Here is a 21,450-nt window from a genome sequence, read left to right as displayed (position 1 = left end):
TGATTTTTTCAAGGCTTCAAGGGGCTGTAGACCTGAGTATATGGTTTTAATTTCAACTCGATACCTCCATGCGTTCCCGAGATAAAGGGCTTAGACAGACAGACGGACGGACGGAATAAAGTTCCGTTTGCTTTGCACGAGTGCTTTTAATTATCAAATTCTTAACCGTTTCGCTTAGTTGTAATTTGTAGGCCTCAAAGAATATAAATCATAAACCTTATAATAAACATAACCGTACTGTAATCGCTATGTGCACGACTGTCACGCAACCTAGAAACATCAGTGTGTTTGTGTGTGTGAATATGTTCGCCCATGTTTATACCGGGTGAATAAAACATAGTGGCCAAGAAGCGCCGCTGTCGATACTCCGTCTAATTAGACACTATTACCAAGAACTGCAAGGGAGTGCGGCTGTGTCAATGTGACATGCAATTGCAAATAGGTCAATTATTTTCATTTAGAGACTGTGCGGAAACTCGGAGAAAGACTAGAATAGTGCGAGAATCTCTTCCCGCACTGACTCTTATCTATGTAAGGTTATCGCTTCACGTAAGACCAGTGAGTTATCTACTTATTGTTTATCAAGAAGTTTTAATACCTACGCTATATTGGGATTTAGCAGAGATTTAAAAGACGAAAAATCAATCACATTATTGCATAATATAAACATAGATATCGAGACGGTCGATAAAAAAAACATTCAACCACTATAAAAAAGAAACGTCAGTGCGACAGGGTAACGGGAATAGTTATGAATAAATAGCTATAAACAGAGCCATCTACCCCTACTTTCATGAAAATCCATGTTCAGGCATGTTAGCTGAGCCTTGCACCTCCACGGCGAGCCCGCTTCAGTCTAACTAAATTCAACGACGAATGCAGTTCAAATATTTCTCAATAGATGGAGCCTCCGAACTAACCGTTCAATAGCCTCAGATGTAAATAAACTCACTACGTGTGATCGCGTACGGTACAAAGTTATTTACAACAGCTTTGATATCTTATTCCCAGCCAATAAAATCGAATTTCGCTTGCTAAGTGAGGTTAATAGGTGTACACCACTCAGATGTTTACGTACGCTCTTTATTAAAGCATTGTAGAGACGTTTTTCATGCCGATAACACGCGTTCGCGGTTTGCCGGCTTTTATCGTAATAAATATTGACTTATTGTGACTAATGTGTTAAACTATAAACTTAAAAAAATCTATACGTGCACTTATTGAACGGTTGAGTGAAGTGATCTGAAAATTTGGTCTTAGAACATAATTATTTGACTATTTTGTCCCGTTAGTTTTATTTTGATTGCTGTTTTTGTGACGTTTTTTTAGACTGTATTTACAGTTTTTGCAGGATTCATAGAAACATCAGACCTTCATCAGAACGTTTAACCTGCAAGAGCAACAGGTAAGTCCAACCTGTATCTAACTTGATTTTTTCTGTCCTTGCCTCTAAACTCTATTTTTATGTTCATTTTCGTTATCAAATTGGGAACAATTAGTACAATTTTCTTAATGAGTATTTTATGAGTAAAACCTGAGTACAAACTTTTTTTGTCAAGTCATGTTTACATTCAAAAACTTTATGTTACTCAAACAATTTTATGTATGAAAAATAATATGATCGTCTTTTGTTGCTGAAATACCGATGGTTTCATATAATCAACTCGAATAGTATAGCTGCATGGCCTGCATGTAATCTACTCGTACATAATACATACGTATTTTGCAAAGAAAACTTTTCTCTTCTACTACAATCATAAGACTCATAACTTGTTATCATATAAGGTGGACTGTGCGTAGTAGTGAATAAAATAATAGGGTGAATCAAGTTTTAGAATACCTACTTATTTCGTGTCTCTAGTCTCCCTAGCAAAGAAAAATCGATTTTACAAAAACTATGTTGATTTATTTACTTTTTTGTTAACACGGGCTTTATTAGATGCATAAGTATTTAATGAACACATAAAAATTAGCAACTTGATCAGATAAAAGTTATATTGTGTATGGTAACGCAGCAGAAAGATTTGCTCCCATACAAAAATGGCATGTACCTGATTTTTGTAAGGGAGTCTAGTGACACGAAATCAGTGTTCTAAAAGAAGAAGAAAGAAAGTTGAGAAAAAAGCTCTCATGGGTCCAAATTTTCTTGCTATTTGACAGATATCAATTAACTAATGTATTTCATAGTTGTGGGCGGTGCCATAGTCGGTCACATAGCCAATACAACACCTTATTCCAATATACCTGTATACTTATACAAATGGATACACACTTGTGTATCCATCTACGTCTATGGTTACGATTTTACCACTTTCTAAGATGAAAACAACAAGTAGGTAAACATTTCGACAAGCATTTGCTGTTACTTGATGGCTCTTTTAGGTCACGTGACGATACATGACCTTCTTAAGGTTCCATAACCGAAGATTGATAAACAGAAATATTAAAGATATATTTAGTGCAAAAGAAAGTTGTCAGCATAATTCTTGAAATAAATGAAATATTTACAAAAAATACCGTGATATTCTCGGGGTGACCCGCACCCCGGGGTGAGCCACGAGTTCAAATTTTTCGTTAAGTACCTATTTCTAAAATATATGCTTATTATTATGCCTCCGTTGTCTACACGTCTGTCTGACCGCGAGCTGCGGTATGTTATAAACTGTATAGATCATGTCCTTCACGAAGACGTGCATATTTGTCAAATCTAACCTTTATGACAATACGAGTCAAGACTCGCGTCGTCGTGAATGACACGATCTATGACAGGTAGGTTGGAATTTTCAAAGAATAGCAGTATCTATTATCGCTATAACAACTAATATTAGGTAATAATATAATCCAATTACAAAATAAAGGGCCTTAGAACTTGAACCCGGGTAGATACGTCTTTAAACTACGTCCAAAAGAAAGGTATGGGCATTGTTAATTTCATCTCGCTTTGTGTGGTAGGGCACAGCAAAGCGGATGTCATTCCAGATCTAGAGCAGAGCCCAACTGGGGAAGTACCTCCACCTTACAGGAAACCGCAGCCAAATAACACTAGACCCTCCTCATAGTGTTGTGTTCCTGCCGGTGAGTAAGGTTGCCAGAGCTCAACGAGGGGGGTTTTAGGGTTGGCAACGCGCATGTAACTCCTCTGGAGTTGCAGGCGTACATAGGCTACGGAGACTGCTTACCAACAGGCGGGCCGTATGCTTGATTGCCACCGACGTAATATAAAAAAAAGAATATAATTTCCATCAACAAATAACGGAAATTTTCAGCGTTTAAGTGCACATATTCGTGTTGGATGTTTCTCTTGCACAAACTTATAAACATAGTAACTTGGATTGATAATAAAGCAACATGAATGTCAACAAATAACATTAAGTCACGCGTGACTCAATATTAAAATATGTAATTGTGTGTAAAGTGCAATTTGTGCACAACTACTATTATACCAACAAAAAAAAGCTAAAAACTTCACATCGAAAAGTTTTGGAATTGTCCCTCAATTTTCTATAGGGAACGATATTTTACATTTCCAAATTTCCCATAGTTTAGGATTTTCTATACTAACCTATTCTTCTGGTAACCTATTCACTCTGCATATAGTTACGGCGGGTCATGACCTTTAAGACGTATATTTTAAGCTTACACTATAAGCCAGTAGGAATTTGATAAATTTAAACCCCGTGGCTCCAGTAAACACTATCAAACATCAAAATGTATCGCAACTTAACTCGCTATAAATTAATTAACGTAAGTAGCTGTTATATTTTTTAACCAACAATATAACAGCTGCTTACGTTATGAATAACACCAAGCCTTAACAAATAGGAAGTAAACCAAATCGTGTCAATAACATTTTAATTGCACGCCAAAAGTTTCTAAGCCAAGGGCAGACAGACAGACAAACAATACGGCGGCCTCGACGATAAGGTATCAATACCACTGTACTGACAGTTACACATCTGTCACGATTGAAGAGGTAAATGACAATAATAAGGACTGTCATATTGAAGCAGCAATAGGGTTGTTTCCAATTTTTTGAAACGCTTGTATTACGTTCTATATCAACTAAAAGTGGCCCTAAAATTCAACTTTTATACTAAAAACGGCTTTAAATAAGTTAAATTAACATAATATATTTTGACAGATGCTAACATATACAGATGAAACTGTAAGTGAGTATGTATTTACATACTGATGAAACTGAAAATCAACGAAGTAGGTATACTATTCTGCTTTACATTTTCTTTCTTAATTTCGAAGGCACTCTTTGTCTAAAAAGAAATTTCAAAATTCCGTGACTATCACAGGGCTACTCTACTCGACGACCCAGCGTAGGCCAGTACAAGGGACGCAGCTATGCAGTGGAATGAGATAGCAATATCACTTGCTCCCTCAAACGCATAAATGCGTCCCTTGTACTGGCCTACGTTGGGCCATTGTGTAGAGGAGCCAAAACAAAAGTGCGCGCGTCCAACCAAACCGACCGGATTACAGCGATCAGTGCATTCACGAGGGTCTGAATTAGCGAGGCTCTTTTGTACTTGCGAAGTATGTAATTGTAGTTACTATTTATTAGCAGGTAGTTGGATCTACTTCCTGGAACAACCTGTATAGTTCGCGTCATCCACGTTGACGCGCAGATTTGTCAAATGTAACCTTTAAAGACATGGCAATACGAGTCAAGGCACGCCTTCGTGAATGACACGATCTATATGGTCTTCACAAGTAAATGACTTACCATTACTATAACAAAGTTACAACGATTTATAAAATTGCAAGCATTATGTTGTCACAGCAAACCATCAGTGTTGCCTTGAGGAGACCTTGCTCCGAACCAGTTTGCTGTATCACCTTATTGGGTCGTGAGCACGTAATGCTGAGTTCGTCTGTACTTAGTGAAATGATCAACAAAAATATATTATAACACTTACCTATTTAATGTCATTAACGGGTCTAATAACATAAACGTGTGCCTGAGAACATAAATATTGGAAATCTTTTTTTCAAACTTGCAAATTAGGTCCGGAAATACTATGTATCCGGTGCGATGGCTGAAGATGATATGTAAAGGAATTTCATACAGCCTTACACACCTAGGCCTGTAAAGCAACCTTCTTTTGTTTTTAAAAATCAAATAGTGACACGTCTTGGCACTCAACCATCAAGTAGTAGGTTCGTAAAACAAATTGACTACTTACAATTTTTTTGCAATACTTGCAATGGCAAGTTTGAGAAAAGCACTAGGATATCTGTCTCGGCGAGAAACGGCATTGCCGGCCGCGTATCCTTAATCGTCTATATCTACTTTGCCTGCAACCCTTCGTTTCCCGGCCTCAATATCTTATCCTATCTAAGTACTTGAGTTAACCACGGTTCAGAAATTCGATCAATTCTTCCAGACCATTAATTTTCATAGATCATACGTAGGGGTCAAATTAGGTGATAATTGTTAATATTGCTCTGCCACCACGATAATTATGTCACGGTATCAGAAGGTTATTGATAAGTCGAAATGATGAGACTTGAGACAGAAAAGAAACTTCCGCCAGTCACCATTATAGCCTTTATATTTTAGTTTTTCTGGCCTATTACAGTGTCCCACAGCTGGACAAAGGCTTCCTATCTTTCCCGCCATTTGGTCCTGTCCAATGCACATTCCCGCCACACTTTACAGAATGTATCGAGGTCATCCCGCCATTTCTGTTTGGGTCTTTCTTTGCCCGGAGATACCTACATCCTATGTGATCCAGTCCGTGGCCAATGTTGCCCAGCGTTCCGGGTGCATTTTTAATACGAAATTAAAAATAAGGTCCTATCAATCTATCAAAGAATTACTTGACTTTTTAACAAGTTTGTAAATGCAAGAATGATGATGCATGATGATAAATGCGCAAACATCATACCCAGTTGAATATCACATCAAATATGTAGAATGTTATTGGTAGAAATAAGTGTTTTGCTTCGTACGTTATGCAAAGGAAGGTTTGTTTTTATTTCATTATTCCATGTGGATTTTTATCAGGCTAGGGTATGCAAAGGGTTGCGGAGGTTTGGTATGTAAATATTATTCATTTTGATCGACGTATGATTAAGTAGATATTAGTTTTTGCCCGCGATTTGAATGCCCGAAAGGATGAATTTGATCTGGATTATAGATATAATCTATCAGGCAGGAACGTTACTTTTGACACTAACCGTGCATCTTCTTCGTATTATCCCGGCTTTTTTGCTACGGCTCATGGGAGCCTGGGGTCCGCTTGACAACTAACAACACATAATCAGTGAAAGAATAAGGATCAAAGTCAAATCGCGTTCTAAAGGTTTTTATCATGTGTCGACAGATGGCAGTAAATTTACTGTGGCTACAAAATTTTCTTTGACAATCCACCTCTATTTCAAATTCTCTTTGCCTATAGTATAAAGGATGACTCACGTTAGACCGGCCCGGGCTCGGGCCGGGGCGTCCGACAGTTCGTTTTCTATAGAAAGCATGAAGTGATCACCGATCACCCGTCATAGAAAACGAAGTCTCGGATGCCGCGGCCCCGGGCCGGTGAGTCATCCTCAAGTCTACTCAATGTCACTGTCTCCAATGTCACTGGCCAGTGACATTGGGCATACCTATTGTAATCGATCAATCAATGTATGTCATGTTTAGTCCGCAATCTAGATGCGCTGTAAACTTGAGGTTGGGAGGAAATACATGCAAATTTAAATGAACATAAAAATCGAAAATTAAGTTCAATTTGAACTTCTATTTTTACTATCATTTTTATAAATTTGTTAGCATAAACTTATATAATGTTAGATAAACCTCTTATATTATCTTCAATTGAGTACACGGTATTTTTTTTAAAGTCCGTTAATTTCAAATGTGCAAATGTATTTTTATCAAAGAAACCGGTGTTCTAATTAAATCCATTTTGGAGATAATAAATCATTTACTTTTATAAGGCGACTATGAGCATGCACACTTTGCCTTAGGGCCTGTTTATATATTCATTAATGTTTAGTATGTGTTTATACATTTGCTACTAAACGCAAACGACTATCTCGGACGATCGATATTCAAAATGTCATTGAAATTCAATTGTTTGGTGAATTTAAATGAATGTCCGTGTTATTAATTACTTTTACGAAAAATAAAATAAATAAATAAATAACTATGCCATACAATTTCCTTAAATGTACTTAGCCATACCCCGAAGTTAACAGAATTTACAAAAAATACCGTGTATCTTAGTAATCAATTAATCTTCGTGTGTTATGTCATGGCTACATAAAAGGCTTGATGATTCCGCCAATGTCAAGGTTAGATAACACGCGGCCATATCTTTTGTTTTTTTTTTTAATTGTCTTACTGCCACGTTTACTCATTGACCTTGTAAATACCACTTGTCGTATACATTAAACATCACGAAAATTTTAACATCATTGGTCCAAACTCACATATTATTACAAGCATTAGTTAACGTAGTAAGCAGACAGTGCTGGCAGGTGGGCCAAAATGTTAACGCAATGGTAACGACGACATTCGGAAGATTGCGGGTCACTTCTTGATGAGATTAGCTCAGGACGGGGACAAGTTAGTTAGTTAGTACTTCTGAGCTTTTTCCGCAAATCGACAACCATTGCGCCTATTTTGCGTGAAACGAGATAGCGCTACTCTAACCTCCTCCACGAAGCCTAGCAAAGTTTTCAGGTTGCTAACTGCCTCTCCTAGTGTGCACGGAGTCCCTAGGTATTTGTTCCTGTATACTTCTACCTGTTTGCAGTCGAGGAGAATATGTTTAGTTGTTTCCTCTTCTTCCATGCACGCTCTGCACATGGGGCTGTCTGGTTTACCCATATTGTTTAGGTGTTTGTTTAGTGTGTTGGTGTCTAGGTGTTCTCAGTAGTATTTTGGTGAGCTTGTGGTTCAGGACCGGGACAAGTGACGAACTCGAAGAGAGGCCTATGCTCAGCAGTGGGCGATAAAAGGTTAATATGATAAGATAACTTAAAAATTCAAAAAGTTTTCTTGTTTCTCACCTAAATTGGGTGCGTTTGGTGTTCAAAGGGTTAACCTAAAAATGCCAAGCATCTCCATCTATCAATGACAAGGTGACGAGAGTTAATGACAGTTTGATGACAAGTGTCCGCGGCTACGTGACCGCTGGCCACTAATGATTGACAATTACACAGTAATTAGTTAATAGGCTTTATCATTACAATTGGGTTAGACGCAGACTGTTATTAATACGTCACAGTCACAATGTAATCAGAAGTTAGCTCACTAATAACTTGGTCAGAATTATCTCAATACCTATCGCGAAAAACGAAAATCGAAATTTCTTTAACTGCCTCTCTATCTATAATTAGCCAGACCACCCGCGGCTATGCACTATAATTACGAAAATGGTGTGCTCACATGCCCGCAATGTTCGCGAACTTTTGGTAGCAAGATCGGCTACATCAGTCACTTGCGAGCACACCAGAGACAGCAACGGAGTTGATAGCAGTCGCCGTGGCCGAATCGGCCGTGGAGTTATTATTATTATTATCTATAATTGTAGTATAGGTATATTAGGCAGTAAATAATTATGTATATACTAACATTAGCCTTAAAATGAAAATTGTTACTAACACAAAATGGTGCAAGTTGGTCGTGAATAAAGGAATTTAGATAAGATAAGATAAGATAAGATAAGCTAAGATTAGATAAGATAATCATTTATTTGATAAAACACGAGTTGATAAGCTGTTAGTATACAAATTCAGTTCTTTACGTGTTCGGCTGGAATTTCAGCATTCGAATATTAATCACAAAAATAAATTACAAATATAAAAGAAGCCGTACTGCAAAATATTGGAAAAAAAAATGTCAATGTGTGTCAATGTCAAATTACTAAACTAAATTATCTAAAAATTATGAATTTTAAAATGTTGTATTGATTCACTAATGTCATAAAAATACGTTTATCTATCGCTCAAATACGTATGTAAGAGCAATAGAGAGACAGGTAACAAAATTTTGATTTTCGTTTTCGCGGTAGGCCCTCTGTCTATTAAGTATGTATAAGACTATAAGTACAATATCTCATAACTCTAAATTTGAATTTTTAAACGCCTGAAAAAATTATTGATATTGATTAATTATTAAGTTAGGTAAAGTTTCGGAAATTATTTTTTTACCTGATATAATTAACCTCACTGTTGTAACTTGATTATTTCAAAGAGTATGAATTTAAGTATCTATTGAATATACCCTTACAAAAGAACTGGGAGACCAGAATCTTATATATGTACATTAATCAGATTTGATTGAAAATGTTGTGATGGTCAATAGAGCAACACTTCTATGTTTTCTCCAAAACGAATTTTCACTGAACTTGAAGGTACATTGGGGATCAAGTTGGAAACTCTGAAGGTCCACTATACTCATACCTTCGTTAGATCCACACTGTATAAGGTCTTATTTTTGAAATCTGTGTCAGGTTAAACTCAATCACGAATTCCTACCTAAAATACACATGGCACCTCTAGCCGCCCCGATTTCAAAACTTGCCAAGACAAATCCAATTTTGATTTGTCAAACTAAAGATTCAAATCAGAATTGAAGGGAGACATTTTTATAGGCTTGTGAGCGGCTAGGGTAGGTGTTAGATAGTTTCTAAGTTTAGCAACGACACAGCCTAGACAGCGTGCACATATCTCGTGGCCCGACACGTGAGCCACCGGAACTGCGTGCAAGCCATCATTACCGCAACGTTCCCACGGACGAGTGTGACGTAGCTTATGTGAGATTTACCGGTTTTTCCGAGTGACTATACACTTTCATCGACTTTGAATTAAACCTGCAATAAGTTCTGTCACTTCACTCGCTAATTCACAAGCACAAGGAGATAAAGATATGTACGGTACAGCCTGTAAGCCGCTACGTTTTGGCTCTCAGATAAGCCAAAAGCCATACAATCTAGCCGACAGTTTTTATCACGAAATTTGGAGACCCCTGGAGGCCAATATTCCAATAGTTTAACTTCGAATGTCAATCGAAGATGAAAAAATGTATCGAGAAAAATAATAAATGTATCGGGATCATAGACGCGTACGAAAAGTTACGCTCCGTTCCAAATATTATTTCAATTTCGGTTGTCGTTTTCTATAAAAGATTGTCACTTGGCTAGGCCCAGGCCCCTATTATCCATCAATGAGCTAAATGTAATTATCCTTTGGTAGGATTGTATGTCTGTGTGTTGTTGTTTATGCTCATTGTACCAGAGATTCAACGTAGAGCAATTAGAGACGCTCCCAAGTATTGTTCTTTTGTTCGAACGAATCATGACATCCTTCCTAATTGATTAGACATTAGTATACGTCTTGGATTTTAAAAAAAGGTGAATGGAACGAATGGTGAATGAATACTACCATATAATGTAGGGAAATAAGAATTATAAAGCATGGAGTGCTCACTCCGTACATCAGTTTTAGTACCAAAACGCTTCTTATTTTCGTAATCGACATCTAGCATCGAGTAGAGGAATTATTAGTACTACATTACAATAGATGTTGCGACGAACGAAAAGTGTAATGCTCAGCAATTTTCAGCTTATATTATAACCGGGTTAACCGGAACTCTATTTTCAACTTCTTCTGCTTGTAATATTTACTGTAAATTGTTGAGAAACACAATTTTCGTCAGCCACGACGTCGACAATTACATGTTTGTATAGGTCGTCGTCGTCGACTACGAAAATAATAAGCGTTTTGGTACTCGTACTAAAACTGATGTATGGATTGAGCACTCTATGCTTAGTTCTTAGTTTAAGACCATACCCATAATCATCATTTTACATATCGAAGGTAACGAAGGCAAGGAACGCAATCTCCATAGGCAGAACTGATGCAAAAGTGTCCAGTTGTCAGCTATAAATAATAGTTCCAAATCTCTCCAGAGTCGCGCTAGAGTAACTAAGAACCTAGGCCTTATTGACGGAGTGACGTGCGCTGTCTATGATTTGATTTTTTTTTTTCAAATATTCTAGGTATTGTAGCACCACCTATTTAAGGTTTTTTGATGACACTTTTTGGTATATGGAGATTACATTCCTCATATCCACCTTCCATAATTTTACAAAATTAACATGTCATTCTCAAATGCTGGAATAACTTACCGCCACCTATCAAAAACTTAAATACAATTAGTACTTTTAAATTAAAACTCAAACAACAACTTCTAGAATTTCAAAGCATGCTACCTCCTGGTACTAGAGTAAAGCCGTCGTATCTGTAGTGGTCGAAATCGTTCTTATGCGCCGTTCAACTTTGTTAATCTCGGTACTTACTTATAGTAAAATTATTACATTCATGTTATTTATTTCCTCAATATATACTTTATTACCCAACGTATTTATTTAGCCTAAACATTAAACCTACTATCACATATGTCATAGTATCATACAGTATAATCTTATAAATATATCCTTAAACATAAACATATATTTGCATACCTATATTATTTTCTACACAAACTAAAACAGTCAGTAGCCATACAGTTTCCGACAAGCAGCAAGTAAATTCGTATTGTACGAAGGGTCGGCCTGAAAACCAGCGTTGTAGTAGGTAAGCCTGCTGCAACACATGCTGAGGTTCGCTCCTTTTTAGCATCATAATTTTAAAAGTTTAGTTATCTACATGTAAACATAAATTTGTGCCTAATTAAGTTTCATTTTAAGGCTTGTAATGTTTTGTAGTATTGCCTGTAAACATGTTTCAATGTGGTGTTAAATAAATAAATTCTATGTCTATGTCTATGTCTAATATTGGCAGCCAAGTGTCAATTCTTATTATATCAATGTGACCTATTGACACTGTTTACAAGCCACTCATGCGTGACATTGATATGTTTAGTCACAGAAAATATAACATTATTGACTTAAGAAGTTTATTATTGTCTTCTCATTTAGACTACTATTTATAGGCTCACTAAATATATTTACTATTAATAGTACGTCATACCAAGGTCATTCTGCCATAGTTTCCATACCTACATATATAACTCTTTAACTCCTTGGTAAGACCTTCTCATTATTACATGGGAATTGAAATATTTTGTGAAGTTTTCCTGAAATTTCCTAGAACTTTTCCATCTTTTTGGAAATTCTTCGCAATTTGTACATCTGTGGTAAGAACGGAGAATATCGCAGTTTGGTTTAACTGAAATCTAGACTTAGAACTAGGTTTCTAGGTTTTAATATTCTTATTTTTACCCTAAATCGAAATATCCGTATTGGCTACGTGCGAAGTGCATGTTGGGGGTAAGTAAGTAAAGCCATTCCAGCGCATAAGGTGGTAAAAATTAGAACTAACTGCGGATAGAGTCTTTAACATTTCGTACAAGTTATATGGCTCGAAATGAAACTTTAGTTTACGATTACTCCTGAAATATTCATTTAAATTGTATGGTGTAAGGGACCTTGTAATCTGTATGAAATGCTAAATATAACTAACGTATTTAATTTAGCAATCATTAATACTGTATCTGTGTAAATCGCTTTGCAAATGCCACATATTATGTGATCTTTTTCTGGAAGTTAAGAATGGGTATAGTAAGTTCTCCTTAGAGTCTGTTCGGAAAGATTCAACATCGCGGACATTTTTGTACACCCATGAAAGAGAGACAACTCCCCCATACATTGTGTTATTAAAGCGCAAACAGACTAGGCAGCGTTTTCGATTAAAGCTCCTAGCCAGCGTGATTTTTTTCCGACAACATCGTTATATTTCAACCAACTTACACAAAACCTTAACAAGTTATATACTTAAATCAGTTAAATCTTCCTCAAGAATCACTCTACTGACAGATGAAAGTCGTATGAAAATCCGTTCAGTTTTTAGTTTTGGAGTAGTTTTATAAGATATAGTGAATTGACGTTTTCCCCTAGATTTGCGGATGCTAGGTTGCGTGACAGTCGTGCACATAGCGAATAGTAGGCGTAGCAGTAGGCGAATACGGAAGTAATTTCATTTGCCTATTTACTATCGCAAAATACAAGAGGTACTTAATATAACTATTATAATACCGCTATAAAGTAAGTAAGTGACAACTTAATGCTACTCTCATTAGATGCTACGTGGCCGTGGGTGGACATATAAAACTAAAGGTCGACTCCATTATCTCTTTTATTATGTGTCTATGATATTTATATTATCCCATAAAATACATATGTGGGGTTAATATTATATCAAAATAACATTATTATACCTTTAAAAATTGTGAAAACGGATTGGTCAACATTTTAATAAACCGCCTGTTGACTGCCTCAACATTTAATCAATTGCTTATTTTCTTGTATCTTTTTACTGAGGTGTGGCAATAAAGAGTACATAGTCTAAAATGCACTTTAATATTTTCTATACTATAAATCGGTCATATTATCGTATTTGACTTTTTTATTGTGTGCCCGGGCACGTACTTCCCTCTCACTCACATTTACGCTCGGTGAGAGTGAGGGAAGAACACGAACTTACTGGGCCTTATATATATAAGGGTCAATTATAAATAAATAATAAATATAAATATTATAGGACATTATTACACAAATTGACTAAGTCCCACAATAAGCTCAATAAGGCTTGTGTTGAGGGTACTTAGACAACGATATATATAATATATAAATATTTATAAATACTTAAATACAAAGAAAACACCCATGACTCAGGAACAAATATCCATGCTCATCACACGAATAAATGCCCTTACCAGGATTTGAACCCGGGACCATCGGCTTCATATTAGACAGGGTCACTACCCACTAGGCCAGACCGGTCGTCATGTTCGGTCAAGGTATTAAATATCGACACGGACAAAGTGCCAAAAATATGTATACACGCCCTTATTGGCCATATATTAAGGTAGTGTGTACATATTTTTGGCAATTTGTCCGTATCGATATTTAATACTATGACTGTACCATCAGCCATAAAAGTGCATGTCGACTTTATCAATGAATTCATTCATAATTTCTGCATGCAATTTCGCAGCTCACTGCAATGTGCCTTGTTTACAACAAATAATCACGTGTCGTGTATCCTGAACTTACACCAATCGGCAAATTGCCGCAATTACAACTATTAACCGGTTAGCATCGGTTCAAAACAGTTCAATCCCCATTAGCTAATTGACTTGTTAAAACCAGGAAGTAATAAAAAGACCGCCTTAAAGGTACCATCCATAGATAAGATGCATGGGCATCAAGAGGGGGGGGGAGTTAATTTTCAGCTACCCTCTAGATCGTTGTTTGTTTAACATGATACCAAAGGCCACTTTCTATCACCGCACCGCTCGTCGTCGGCTGGGTGTTCCTCCTCACACCCTAGAACCTAAATGGTTGCGTACTGTGAGGTTTAAGAGGAATTTTCTCCCGCGGACGCTCCGGCTGTGGAATGACCTCCCTACCGAGGTTTTCCCGAGGGTCTACAGTATGGGTATAGTATAGTTCTTCAGAAAAAGGAATAAACAGGTTTTTAAAGGGTCGGCAACGCGCATATAACACTTCTGCAGTTGTAGGCGTCCATACGCTGCGGTGATTGCTTACCATCAAGCAGGCCATATGCTTATTCACTGTCGTGGTATTAAAAGATCTCTCTTAGATATATTAATAAATTAAATTGTGGATAAATGTACAAAAATAAAAACCAAAAAAACAACATTGTTTTAAAAGTAGTGTTTTTTTCTTATTAACGTCTTATGATTCGGGTTTTCCTAGGTTTTTAGCATAATAATTACCATTCTTTGAAATGTTTAACAATTGTGAAAAACCCGACAAAACCGCTGATTTTTTTGCATTGAGCTGATAAGTTTACCATATACCCGTCAAAAGTATTGTTGAGGCTCGATGAAGAGTTACAATCAAGTAATTTTACTTTTGTGCTTACCTATACCTTGTCACAGTGACAAACCTGCCTACGAAGCCGATGGTACCGGGTTCGAATTCTGATTGTGTCACATTGTTAGTTTGTGCCATTTTAAGAAATTAGGCTTGAGTCGGTCAGGACCGAAGAACTAAAAGGAATGAAATCCCATCACGGACCGAAAGGAACTAGTTCATCTTAAGCGCTCTTAATCGGTCTCGGTCCTTTAGTTCAGTAGTCGGTACGTCGGTACCTAGTAACAAATCGGTCGGGAGCGAATGATCGGAATGAGTCAAGGTCAAGAAAGTCGCTCGCTCAAGCTCTCGCTCTGTTTATTTACAAGCGAGAGCAAGACACATACCTAGTCATCCTCATTATTGCAAGTGAACTAAAGGAACTAAAAGAGCGAACTAGTTCCTTTGACCGATTGACCGAGAACGGAGCGCTCTTTTTAAAGACCGAGCGGGCACAACTCTATAAGAAATACCATAATCTCGTTGTCCTGGCATTTGTAACCACAGCTCACTTAGGGAGCCTACCATCGAGCTGATCTGATGATGGAGACAGGAGGTGGCCATAGGAACTCTGTGATAAAACAACGCAACCTAATTGTGTTTCGGGTTTTTAGAATTTTCTCGATGATTGTTTCGTCTCACGAAAGTTTTGTTATTAAAGTTAAATTAGAATGTGGAAGGAAAAATACAGTCAGCGATAAAAGCTTGTACCAAAAGTGAAATTTTTGCCAAAAACAATAGTAGTCCGGATTCCTCATGATTTTTTTTTTTCACAGAAAAGCGATTTCTAAATATCAAATGATATTTCATAGATAAGTTCCAAGAAATATATACGTACGGTCACGTCGGAAAATATCGTTACGGACAAAGTGCCAAAAATATGTATACATTACCTTAATATATGGGCAATAAGGTCGTGTATACATACATTATTTGGCACTTTTTCCGTATCGATATTTTCAGACGTGACTGTACAAATCGTCAGTAAATACTAAAATATAGCTATTATTTTCTTATGATAACACACGTACTAGACGTGTATTTCCATAGTCTGCGGAATCTCATACATAATTTAATAATGTCGCGTCGGTGCGTGGTTACACATATAGACCGTTCTAATGTCCCTTAGCGGTATTCTTTCAGCCTAAATGTTTAACTATCTTAAAAGAACAACGATTTTAGGTCTACATATACTGGCCTTAGCGTCTATTTCAGAAGATCTATGATGCAATGTCCGCAAAACATCTTTTTTGGTGACTGAAAAGACCGATGCGAGAGCGGCATACTTTGCCACAGAGCTGGCAAGGGAAGTTCGCGACGGACTGTGACGTTTCGCTACGGTTCCTTTTTTCCCTTTTCTCTGCCAGTGCCGCAAACCAGGCCTCGTCGCAGAACTTGCGACCATCTCCAACGCACTTGCGCCACTCCGTATCTTAAAAGCTGCCATATCCCTCTTGGCGCAGTTTTAGGTCTAAGTATTCCACAAATATATGTCCACCTCTATAAACGTAGAGGCCACGTCAAAAATATGTATACAGTATATTAGGGACCGTTTACGTTAAAGGGTCTGCCATTATGTGGCCTACAAACTAGTTCTCCATACAAACGTAGTTACATTTTAAAAGATTACTCTGAAACTTTGCACTTACACTAGGAGAAGGTATATCTATACCTGTAATTAGTTTATGTAGCTCCAGATAACATAGTCTTTACAAAAATTCAGCAAATTAAAGTTTGTCATACAAAACTTGTTATTGCTCTATTTCGTTTGTTTTATAAGTTGGAGCCATATAAACTAATTAAAGATATAGCTCATGTAATAGTATGTGCAAAGTTTCATTACAATCCAACACGTAGTTTTAAAATGAGAACGGGACTCCGTTTGCATTGGAATGTGAAATTCGGCCGACCTTGCTGCGGACTCTTAAACGTGACATTTACACTTCGCGCCAATAAAAAAGGGGATGTGCTGCTCCCTACAGTTTATGTACGTTCACTATATATGTATTAAGGTAAAATGGAAACATAATTGACAAGGACGTAGCCAGGGCCAGTGAACTAGGGGGGGGGGGGGGGGGGCAAGATGATATCGCTGTAGGATTGATTTTGATGTATTTTTCCAAAATGCCTCATGCTCAGCAGCGGCGTAGCGTATGTGTTTGCCGCCCGGGGCCGATCAGAAATTTGCCGCCCTAATTTATGATCAACATCACTTAGTCAGGTCATAAGTTCTGTCACATAGATTTTTACTGATAAAAAATTTATAGATACAGTTTTGCATTAAGTGTTCAACATTTTTTTATACTACGTCGGTGGCAAACAATCATGCGGCCCGCCTGATGGTAAGCAGTCTCCGTAGCCTATGTACGTCTGCAACTCTAGAGGAGTTATATGCGCGTTGCCGACCCTGACACTCCGCACCCTCATTTAGCTCTGCCAACCTTACTCACCGGCAACACTATGAGTAGGGTCTAGTGTTATTTGGTTGCGGTTTTCTGTAAGGTGGAGGTACTTCCCCAGTTGGGCCCTGCTCTAGATCTGGAATGATATCCGCTGTACTGTGCCCTACCACACAGAGCGAGATGACTTTTAAAGACGGATCCGGGTTCAAACATATGTAATATTCGAAAAAAAAGTTATATTTTATTTTATTTTTTATTTCGTGTGTATTCGCGTCTAACGACAATCCCAAAGTAAACAAGTAGTAAATTAATAAAAAAACAGCTTTACATTTGAAAATAATTAAATTACATTTTTATCAGTATAAAACAAGCTTTCAAATCAAATAAGAATAAGAATAAGAATAATATTTATTTCAAGAATTTGGCATTACAAGACCAGCAGTACATTGATCCCCACACTAGGCTCAGCATGTCACGTGGGAATCTCAGAGAAGTATCGAAATGGTGCGGTTCTCATTTTAACATAATACATTATTGTTAAAGCTAAATTAAATTAGATTTTTTTATTATATGACTAACTATCAAACTAAGCACAAAAATCATGGCAAACTTTTTTTATTAAAAGCTTTGTATAACATTTTATTTCTAAAACTTGTGACCGACTAAGTACAAGACAAAGTTAGTTGGAAAAGGTAAAATACAAAGAATATCTTCAAAAACTCGACTACTGAAAATTTGGCTCATAAACTTATGAAAAAAGAAAAAAAAACATCTGAAACAATCACACAGAAATATTGAATATTTACTTCTTTTAAATAAATAAATACAATGTAACATAATTTACTTAATTACGTTCATACAGTGTATACAATTACACTGTATGAATGAGAAACCCGTCAGATTTTAACCACGTATTCCTGTTTTAAAGAGCAAAAAATTTATTTGTCTTTGATCAAATTCGGCAAAAAAAGTGTGTGTATGTGTTTTTTGCACACGACACGTTATTTATTTTTATATGTTGGCAAAAAAACTTTAGAATGAATAAATAGTTTTTTTTTTTTAGTTGCAGATAAATTTTGCGAGTTTCCTTTAAAACTTTAATTTAAGCGTTTTTCACTGAGTTATTTCAAAGACGAATTTTCACAAGAATTGTCATTATCTTTGTAACAAGACCGATTTTAGAAAACTTTGTATGACATTTTAGTTTCTAAACATGTGATCAAGAATACACTTTTAACATCTGTCTGATTCCCATTGTATATATTCAATATTCACAAAAATATTCAAAGGATAGCCGTGGTTGTGTGCTACGGTCATAAGCTTTAAGAGGGAAGTATATAGCACGGGATCGTCCATACAAAAAGAGAAAACGTTTTTCCACATCTAAATATTTTCTATTCTCCATTATTTTTTAGTATGTTATTGACACAATGAAAAAACTAAGTTTATAGGTTTTCCTTTTTTTCAAAATTTAAAAACAATAAACACATAAATAATTCTTAAAAAAAGCGAAACCTATAAACCTATAATAAACTATGCTGGAGGATGGACATCAAAATCAAAGTGATTTGTTAAGATTTAGTTAGTGGAAAACGTTTTCTCCCGAAATGTAATTTCATAGATAAAATACCGTTATTTCGCTAGGATCGCAAAGCTATTCTTCCCTCTTCATGTAAAGGTAAAGATTATTTCAGGTGAGAATGTTTTCTTATTTCATACGTTTTAGAGCGCGATTTTCAGTAGTCGTCTGCCTTACATTTAATTATTAATTATGGGGTTATAATTTCGTATTTAATTATTTTCTGCCCTCCGGGCGGAAAGCGTCAACTTTTCTCTCGCTGCGCTAAACGAACTTCTCGACGGAGGCGGAAAGCGGCAACTTCGTTTAGCGCAGCGGGAGCAAATTTAACGCTTTCCGCCCGGAGGGCAGAAAATAACTATTAAAGTAATTTTACATTATTTTTGTGGCTGGGCGGGCGCCTTCTGTACCTACAGCAGCAAAGCGCCCAATGCATTAGGTTACGCCCGATGCTTTTGCATGAGGGCGCCGAAAAGCGCCCGTTATTCGATCGCCCGCAGCGCGACACTTACGTCGAGCTACGCCCGACTCTTTCAATATGAGGGCACCGAAGGCGCCCGGCATTGAATCGCACGTATCGCGCCACGTTTATCGGGCTGCGCCCAACTATTTTTGAACGAATGATGGCGCCGAGGGCGCCCGGCTGTAGATCGCGCGCAGAAGGCGCCGTGTTAAAAATTTGATGTGACGTCATATAGGGTTATAGGCGTGTTATAGGTTATACCTATAACCAGCGGACAAGCGAGTAAACTCGTCGGTGGTTTGGAACGCCGCACTCCGGTAGCGATTGACCGCCCCCGCACACCCGCCCCACGCCGTTCGCTCTCGCGGTGCGTTAGTTCATTTCGTGGCTTGATTTGAAAATATTGATATCTTAATTTTATATTTTTAAATACCGTTTTTGCCGCCCCCTCTTATGTGCCGCCCGGGGCCATGGCCCCCCTAGCCCCCCCCCCTCGCTACGCCTCTGATGCTCAGTTGTCAAAGCGTGTCGCTGTGCGATTAAGTCCCACTGTGGCGATATTTTTTCATAATTTGGGATGTTTTTTTTTAATTTTGATTGATCGACAGTTGTTTGGAAGATAATTTTATTTTTTCAATGTTGTTTCATAAGTTTACAGCTTACGCCAACACACTTACAGGGAATTAAATTAAACGACACTTAAATTATAAAATTACTACGAACACGTACAAATTACACCATTAATATTTATTACAAAATTTATTTTACTATATTTTGCCAAATGTTAAACAATTTTTAATGTCCACTCCAATCTCTATTACGTCACTTTATCCCTTTGAATGCCACGACTATCATACAGGGTGTTAATTTATTAGTTACACGCAATAATACTGGGCAACTGTTACTATGGGACCTACCCCGAAAATATGAAAAAAATTAGCTGTCACATATATTTTAGCTGTCTGACCTTGACGTTTTCTACGGGAGAGTAAATTCGCGATTTCGGGGTTGGTCCCATAGTAAAAGTCGTTCAGTATAACCTATTATTCAGCCCGTAAATTATTGCAGGTGACTAAACCAACACTCTGTATATAACTCGTAATCCTTATTAGAAGGCAAGCCTGAGGACGTCAAACTGTGGACGTATTTAGCGGTCAAAGGGTTAAATACAAAAACAATTATCAAGATTTTCATAAATAACTGAACTCAAAGACCCTAAACAAAGTTGACAAAATAGACAGCGTTTGATGTAGGTAAATGACGCTTCTGTTGACCTTGGCTTCACTTGCTTTTTAGGCATTTTTGTCTTTTTCAAATCCAAAAATACAGAGGGAAAACCAGTTACGTTGACATGAAACGAAGAGTGTAAAAAGTAGGAGGAAAAATCTACTTAAACTAATGACATTTCCGACATGACGAATGTATTTAAAGTTTTTAGTGACAATTGGCGAGAAAAAATGGGTTATTCTTACCTGTAATTGCGAAATTGTTACCGCCTGGTAAAAACTAGGTACGTTTTTTCTACTAATTATATCGTGGTGGTAAAGTACTGAAATAATAGGTATCTCGGTAGCTATTTCCAGGATACTTTAGAAATAGACTATGACCACGTTAACTTTGCAAAAACTTAGTATATGCATACGTCGTTGTCGCGGGAGCAACAACGATTTGACAGTACTGAAAGATTATGACAAATACAACGACTTCAAAATGTTACAGTTTTGATAAAATGTTGGTCATCTATTACAAAAATAAATAAAAAATACATTAAGAAGTAAATGGTACTGGTATGAAAATTTCTATTTGTGACTTATTATTCAAGTTGACAAAGTGAAATACGAGTTGTATTAACCTTTTCCAACGAAAACTTCATGTCAGATATGAAGCACATCTTACATGTTTAGAGTGTGTAGGCAGAATATTCCGTTTATACAAAACAGACATTCCGTTACATGTGTTCTTTTGACAGGCTTGTTTTTGCTTCCGCGATAACGATATGTACATGCGTTTGTTATAGTCCGTTTTTTTGAAAAAAGGTAAGCGATTTTGACGTGTCTTATTATTGAAATCACCTTTGAAAAATAAATCACGGCAAATATGTAA

At 36.9% G+C, this 21,450-nt stretch overlaps 1 protein-coding gene across 1 annotated transcript in view; it reads left to right on the top strand.

The window, feature by feature from the left end:
• The first annotated feature begins 1,098 nt into the window (after positions 1-1,098).
• Positions 1,099-21,450, top strand: part of LOC133529647 (protein phosphatase PP2A 55 kDa regulatory subunit) — a 64,590-nt gene continuing 44,238 nt past the window's right edge. The window contains exon 1 of the mRNA XM_061867411.1: positions 1,099-1,405. The gene's annotated coding sequence lies outside the window, so the exon portion shown is untranslated. The remainder of the gene's footprint in view (positions 1,406-21,450) is intronic.

This window comes from Cydia pomonella, chromosome 21, assembly GCF_033807575.1.
Source record: "Cydia pomonella isolate Wapato2018A chromosome 21, ilCydPomo1, whole genome shotgun sequence".
In the NCBI taxonomy this organism is placed as follows: domain Eukaryota; kingdom Metazoa; phylum Arthropoda; class Insecta; order Lepidoptera; family Tortricidae; genus Cydia; species Cydia pomonella.
Note: the sequence above shows the minus strand (reverse complement) of the source record. Positions and strands in the feature narration are given on the sequence as shown.